Below are 7781 nucleotides of genomic sequence, written 5' to 3' on the forward strand. Positions count from 1 at the left end.
GGCTTACAAGAGGATTCACTTTTTGTGTTGTACAGTCTATGGGTTTTGACAAGTGTATAATGACCACCTACATCCACCATTATGGTGTCATCAAAATAGTTTCGCTACTCTAAAACTTTCATGTCCTATCTACTCAGCACTCTCTTACCATCAACCCCTGACCACTGATCTTTTTACTGTCTCCATGGCTTTGCCTTTTCTAGAATGTTATGTATGTGGAATCATAAGTAGCCTTTTCAAATTAACTTCTTTCACAGCAATGTGCCTTTAAGTTTCTTCCATTTCATGACTTGATAGCCTACTTCTTTTTGGTGCAGAATATTCCATTGCCTGCATGTACCTTAGTTTGGTTATTCATTCACATATTAAAAGTCATCTTGGCTGCTTCCAACTTTTGGAAATTATGAATAAGGCTGCTTTATTGTGTGCAGGGTTTTGTATGGGTATACCCTTTCTACTTATTTAGGTAAATGCCAAAAAGCATGATTGCTGGATCATGTGGTAAAAGTATGTTTAGTTTTGTAAGAAACTGCCAAACTGTCTCCCAAAGTGGCTGTACCATTTTGCATTCCTACCAGGAACGATTGAGAGTTCTTGTTGCTCCACATCCTCACCAGCATTTGGTGGTGCCAGTGCTTTGGATTTTGGCCATTCTGATGGGTGCGTAGAAGCATCTCATTGCTTTAACCTGCAGTTTCCTAGTGACCTGACATGTTCAGCACCATTCCATGTGCTTATTTGTCATCTATATATCTTCAGTGAGGTTATCTATTCAGAGGTTTTTGCCCATTGTTTTTCATCTGGTTCATTTTCTTGTTGGGTTTTAAGAATTCTTTTATATTTTGAATGGTAGCCTTTTATTGGATAAGTCTTTTGCAAATATTTTTCCCAGACTGACTTGTTTTCTCATTCTCTTGATTAATTTGTATATTTAGATTATTGCTGTTGACATAGATGGATTAAAATCTGTGTTTGTTTTCATCGCCCTTTTTTATGTGTTATATAAGTAATGATCAACAAGCTCTTAAGGCTATATTGTTACTATTGCAATCTTTTTTTAAAAAATTTTTTTTTAATGTTTATTTTTGAGACAGAGAGAGACAGAGCATGAACGGGGGAGGGTCAGAGAGAGAGGGAGACACAGAATCTGAAACGGGCTCCAGGCTCTGAGCAGTCAGCACAGAGCCCGACACAGGGCTCGAACTCACGGACCTTGAGATTATGACCTGAGCCGAAGTCGGCCACTTAACCAACTGAGCCACCCAGGCGCCCCACTATTGCAATCTTTTTAAATAGTGGAGTATACTTGACATAAAATGTTAGTTTCAGGTGTACAACGTAATGATTTGACAATTATATACATTACAAAATGCTCACTAGCGTGAGTGTAGTCCCCATCTGTCACTATACAAAGTTATTTCAATATTACTGGCTATATTCCCTATGCTGTACTTTCCTCCCCTGTGATTTTTTTTATATAAATAAAAGTTTGTACCTCTTAATGCCCCTAAATCCTCTTATTTTGTCTATTCCCCCACCCTCCCCCCTCTGACAACCACCAGTTTGTTCTCTATGTCTGTTTCTGTTTGTTTTGTTTTTTAGACTCTATAGAAGAGAATTTTATGTATCTTATTTCATTTAGCACATATTTTTTATGGCTGAGTAATATTCCATTTTGTGTGTGTGTGTGTGTGTGTGTGTGTGTGTGTGTGTGTGTGTGTACCTGTGTGTGTATATATATATACACTATATCTTTATCCATTCACCTTTCAATGGACACTTGGGTTACTTCCATATCTTGGCTATTGTAAATAATGTTTCAGTGAACATAGAGGTGCATATATCTTTTTTTTTTTTTTAAGTTTATTTCTTGATCCAAGGTTTTTGGTTTTTTTACGTTCATATATTTTGAGAGAGAGAGAGAGACAGAACCAGCAGGGGAGGGGCAGAGTGAGAGGGAGACGGGGGATCCAAAATAAGCTCCCTGCTGATAGCAGAGAGCCTGATGCGGGGCTCAAACTCATGAACCATGAGATCATGACCTGAGCCAAAGTCAGATGCTTAACTGACTGAGCCACCCAGGCGCCCCATGCATATATCTTTTCCAATTAGTGTTTCCATTTTCTTTGGGTGAGTACCCAGCAGTGGGATTGCCAGATATATAGTAATTTTATTTATTTATTTAAAAAAAATTTTTTTTACATTTTTAATTTTTATTTTTGAGATACAGAGTGTGAGTGGGGGCAGGGCAGAGAGAGAGGGAGACCGAATCTGAAGCAGACTCCAGGCTCCTAACTGTCAGCACAGAGCCCGATGTGGGGCTTGAACTCTTGAACCGTGAGATCATGACCTGAGCTGAAGTCGGACACTCAACTGACTGAGCCAGCCAGGCACACCATGGTAATTTTATTTTCAATTTTTTGAGGAAACTTCATACTCTTTTCCACAGTGGCTGCATCAATTTACGTTTCTACCAACAGTACACACTTAATTAGAATAGTCAAAATCCAAAGCACTATATAATCCAGTATACCCTCAAACAAAATACTGATTTAACAAGCTGAACTCAACAGCATATTAAAAGGATTATACCCTATCAAGTGGGATTTATCCCTGCAATATAAGGGCGGCTCAACATGAAAATCAATGTAATATACCTATTAATAGAATAAAGAAAACACTAAGATGAAAAAGGCATTTAACAAAGTCTAACACCCCTTTACGACGAAAACATTCAATAAGGCAAGAAATAGAAGGAAACCTCAATATAACAGGTCATATAGGAAAAGCCCATAATTAATATACTCAGTGATAGAAGGCTTAGATTTTTCTTCTAAAGTTAGGAACAAGAATGCCCATTTTCACCACTTTAATTCAATGTGGTACTGGAAGATTTAGCCAGAGAAATCAGACAAGAAAAAAAAAATTCGCTAAATAAGTTTAGAATAAAGTCATATGCATTGGAAAGGCAGAGGTAAAACTATGCACAGGTGACATATTACATAGAAAACTCAACTTCCCTCAAAAAACTCCTAAAGCTAATTAACAAATTCAGCAAAATTTCAAAATATAAAAATCCTCGTAAGGTATCAGTTGTATTCTTATATATCAGCAGTGCTGATCTGAAAATGAAGTTAAGAAAATGATTCCATTTACATTAGTATCAAAAATAGTACGAACTGGGGTGTCTGGCTGGGTCAGCCAGTAGAGCATGCGACTCAGTCTACGGGCTGTGAGTTCAAGCCCCACGTTGGGTGTGGAGATTACTTAAAATCTTGGGGTGCCTGGGTGGCTCAGTTGGTTAAGCACCTGACTCAGGTCATGATCTCACGGTTCATGAGTTTAAGCCCCATGTCAGGCTCTGTGCTTATTGCACAGAGCCTGCTTGGGATTCTCTCCATCTCTGTCTGTCCCTCCCCTGCTTGCTCTCTCTTTCAAAATAAATAAAAAATAAAATAAAATCTTTAAAAAAATAAATAGTATAAACAAAGGGATAAACTTAAGAAAGTATAAGACTTGTACACTGAAGACTGCAAAACATTGCTAACATTACTTTTCCCTCTTAGTTCATTAAGGTGGTAAAATACACTGATCAATTTCAAATGTAGAAACACTTGTAGTTTTCTATTGCTAGCTTATAATGATACATTTTGTTATTACATTTAATATTTGCTATTACATTTTATATTACATTATATATTTTATTTGAAAATTTTGCTCTAAAAAAAAGTTGAAAGGATAGGAACAATTCACTATTTGTTAATATTTTTGCCACATTTGATAAAAGTTCTTTCATTTGTTTTTGACTAGTTACTCTGCCAGATTAAGTAAGCAGACACATTCTTGCCCCTAAACACTTCAGCATGCAACTTCTAAAAATAAGGACATTCTTTTAATCACAGTACCATTATCAAATCTAAGAAACAGTCATTACATAATAACATAAAATATCTAGTTTGTATTCAAATATGCTTAGTTGTCCCCAAAATACGTTTTGTACTTGTCTTTTAACAATCCAGGATTCAGGGGCACCTGAGTGGCTCAGTTGGTTAAGCAGCCAACTCTTGATTTCTGCTCAGATTGATGCATTTGAGCCCCACGTCATGTTGCACGTTGATAGTGCAGAACCTGCCTGGAATTTTCTCTCTGCCCCTACCTGCTCATTCTCTCTCTCAAAATAAATAAATAAACTTAAAAAAAAAAAAAGTCCAGGATTCATGGGGCTCACCTGGCTGGCTCAGAAGAGCATGCAACTCTTGATCTCGAGGTTGTGAGTTCAAGCTCTAGATGGGGTGTAGAGATTACTTAAATAAATAAAATTAAAAAAAAAAATAGAAATCCAGGATTCAATTGAGTTTCAAGTATTTAAAGCTATTTTTTTAATGTTTTATTTATTTTTGAGACAGAGAGATCCAGAGCATGAGCAGGGGAGGGGCAGACAGAGAGGGAGACACAGAATCTGAAGCAGGCTCCAGGCTCCGAGCTGTCAGCACAGAGCCCGACGCAGGGCTCGAACTCACAAACCGCAAGATCATGACCTGAGCCGAAGTCAGACACTTAACCGACTGAGCCACCCAGGCGCCCCTCAGGTATTTTTTGTTTTTTTTTAATATAATTATTGTCAAGTTAGCTAACTTACAATGTATACAAGGTGCTCGTGGCTTTGGGGGTAGATTCATCCCTTACATACAATATCCAGTGCTCATCGCAGCAAGTGCCCTTCTCAATGCCCATCACCCATGTTCTCTCCCTACTCCCCCCAACCCTCAGTTCGTTTTCTGTATTTAAGAGTCTCTTATGGTTTGCCTCCCTCTCTGTTTGAAACTATTTTTTTCCCATTCCTTTCCCCCATGGTCTTCTGTTAACTTTCTCAAGATGCACATATGAGTGAAAACGTGATATCTGTCTTTCTCTGACTGACTTCTTTCATTTAGCATAATACCCTCCAGTTCCATCCACATTGCCATTGACAATAGCAGAATTTCATTCTTTCTCATTGCCAAGTAGTATTTCATTGTATATATAAACCACAGCTTCTTTATCCATTCATCAGTTGATAGACATTTGGGCTGTTTCCGTAATATGGCTATTATTGAAAGCACTGCTATAAACATTGGGGTACATGTGCCTCTTTGAATCAGCACTCCTATATCCTTTGAGTAGATTCCTAGCAGTGCTATTGCTGGGTCATAATTCTATTTTTTAGAGTTTTAGGCATTCTATTTGTAATATCTATTTCCTTTTAATCAAGAAAGATCTTTTTTTTTTAAATACTAACGTTTTTTAATTTAATTTTTTTTTAATTTACATCCAAATTAGTGTATAGTGCAACAATGATTTCAGGAGTAGATTCCTTAGTGCCCCTTACCCATTTAGCCCATCCCCCCTCCCACATCCCCTCCAGTAACCTTCTGTTTGTTCTCCATATTTATAAGTCTCTCATGCTTTGTCCCCCTCCCTGTTTTTATATTATTTTTGTTTCCCTTCCCTTATGTTCATCTATTTTGTATCTTAAAGTCCTCATATGAGTGAAGTCATATGATTTTTGTCTTTCTCTGTCTGACTAATTTCACTTAGCATAGTACCCTCCAGTTGCGTCCACGTACTTGCAAACGGCAAGATTTCATTCTTTTTGACTGCCGAGTAATACTCCATTGTACATATATACCACATCTTCTTTATCCATTCATCCATCAATGGACATTTGGGCTCTTTCCATACTTTGGCTATTGTTGATAGTGCTTCTATAAACATGGGGGTGCATGTGTCCCTTCAAAACAGCATACCTGTATCCCTTGGATAAATGCCTAGTAGTGCAATTGCTGGGTCATAGGGTAGTTTTATTTTTAGTTTTTTGAGGAACCTCCATACTGTTTTCCAGAGTGGCTGCACCAGCTTGTATTCCCATAAAAATACTAACTTTTGAAGAGAAAAGGTCAGTTTTCTTGTACAATATACCACATTCTGAGTTGTTTGTTTCCTCACGGTGTTCTTTGACTAATTTTCTATATTTCCTATAAACTCAAAATTAAAACTAGAGGTTTGATTTGATTCAGATAAAACATTTTTGGCAAGAATACTTCATAAGATTGAGGATTTCAGACCACATTGCATGAGAAGGTATGTAATTCAGATTATTTCATCATTAAAAATGTTATCACATTATAAAAATGATGACAACCAGGGGTGCCTGGGTCTGTTAAGTGTCCATCTATGGCTCAGGTCATGATCTCATCATTGGTGGGTATAAAAGTGATGACCACCAGATTTCTCTAAGGTCTAGGGGCAGTTTTCACTTTGGAATTTGTAACTATTCTGTAGGGTGATACCCTGATACCATGTGACTATCTTGCCCTTTCTTGGAAACTCTTTACCCAATGAATTTCAGCATCCAAATGTCACTGGCAGGTACCTTTCCTGCCTTTGTGCTGACCTCTGTTCTTAAGTTCAATCAATAAAGAATTTATTTATTTTGTTTTATTTTTCTTAAGTTTATTTTTATATATTTTGAGAGAGAGAGGAGCGCTCAAGTGCGTGCACACACCAGTGGAGGAGGGGCAGAGAGAGAAAGAGAGAGAATTCCAGGCAGGCTCTGCAATGTCCGTGCAACACCCGCAGAGCCCCATGTGGAGCTCAAACTCACAACCGGGAGATGATGACCTTGAGATGAAGACTGCAAGATCATGACCTGAGCTGAAGTTGGAAGCTTAACCAACTGAAACACCCAGGTGCCCCCAGTCAAGAAAGAATTTAGAGCCAAGCTCTCAAGTAAGCAAGAATTTACTAGCGATGCAAGGGAAAGTACACTCTCAAGATGGGAGAGTGGGCAGGTCCAGAAGTGGCAGCCGCACCAGGGTTAGGGGCATCTTTTCTTTTTGTGTTTGCATAGGTTATGGGTCATAGCTAGAGTTGTCTCTGACTGACGTTGTTTCCAATCATCTAAGGGACTCTCCTACCGGTGAGGGTGGCAGGATTTGGCCACATAGGGTTCTTGTTGGAACTCTCCTTACAGTGAGAATAAGAAGGTGTGGAAACTGCAATGTATATGTATTATTGTAGGGCAGTGGTTATAGGGAAGGGCATATTCATGCTCCCTAGTGCTTTTTCTAGTTGTTTGTGTTCTAGGGAATGGTTGGCGGTTTCTCAATTTTTATCTTTTTAATGGTCGGAAAGTCCCTTTTCCTGCTCATTATCTAGCTAATTGTCAACTCTTATCAGAATAGTCATTCATATCTGAATCAATTATTACTTTGACGGTTGCAAAATCTTTTCAGTCTTTATTCATTTTTTTTTAAATTAACAAATTCTTTTTTTTTTTTTAATGTTTATTTTATTTTTTGAGACAGAGAGAGACATAGCATGAGCAGGGAAGGGGCAGAGAGAGAGGGAGACAAAGAATGTGAAGCAGGTTCCAGGCTCTGAGTGGTCAGCACAGAGCCCGACGTGGGGCTCGAACTCATGAACTATGAGATGTGACCTGAGCTGAAGTCGGATGCTTAACCGACTGAGCCACCCAGGAGCCCCTCTTTATTCATTTTTTAGCTGACATTCGATTGTAAAGAGAAGTTTCATTTTCTTCTTTGAGTGCATTTAAATTTATTTTTTTATTTTAAAAATCATTTTTAAATTTAACTTTTAGTTATGTGCCATGACCAATAAATATATATTTCAAAGTTTATTTATTTGTTTATTTTTAGTAATCTTTACACCTAGCATAGGGCTGGAACTCAGGACTCTGAGATCAAGAGTCACATGCTCTGAATGAGCCAGCCAGGCATCTC

This window comes from Neofelis nebulosa, chromosome 5 (assembly GCF_028018385.1).
Source record: "Neofelis nebulosa isolate mNeoNeb1 chromosome 5, mNeoNeb1.pri, whole genome shotgun sequence".
Taxonomy (NCBI): domain Eukaryota; kingdom Metazoa; phylum Chordata; class Mammalia; order Carnivora; family Felidae; genus Neofelis; species Neofelis nebulosa.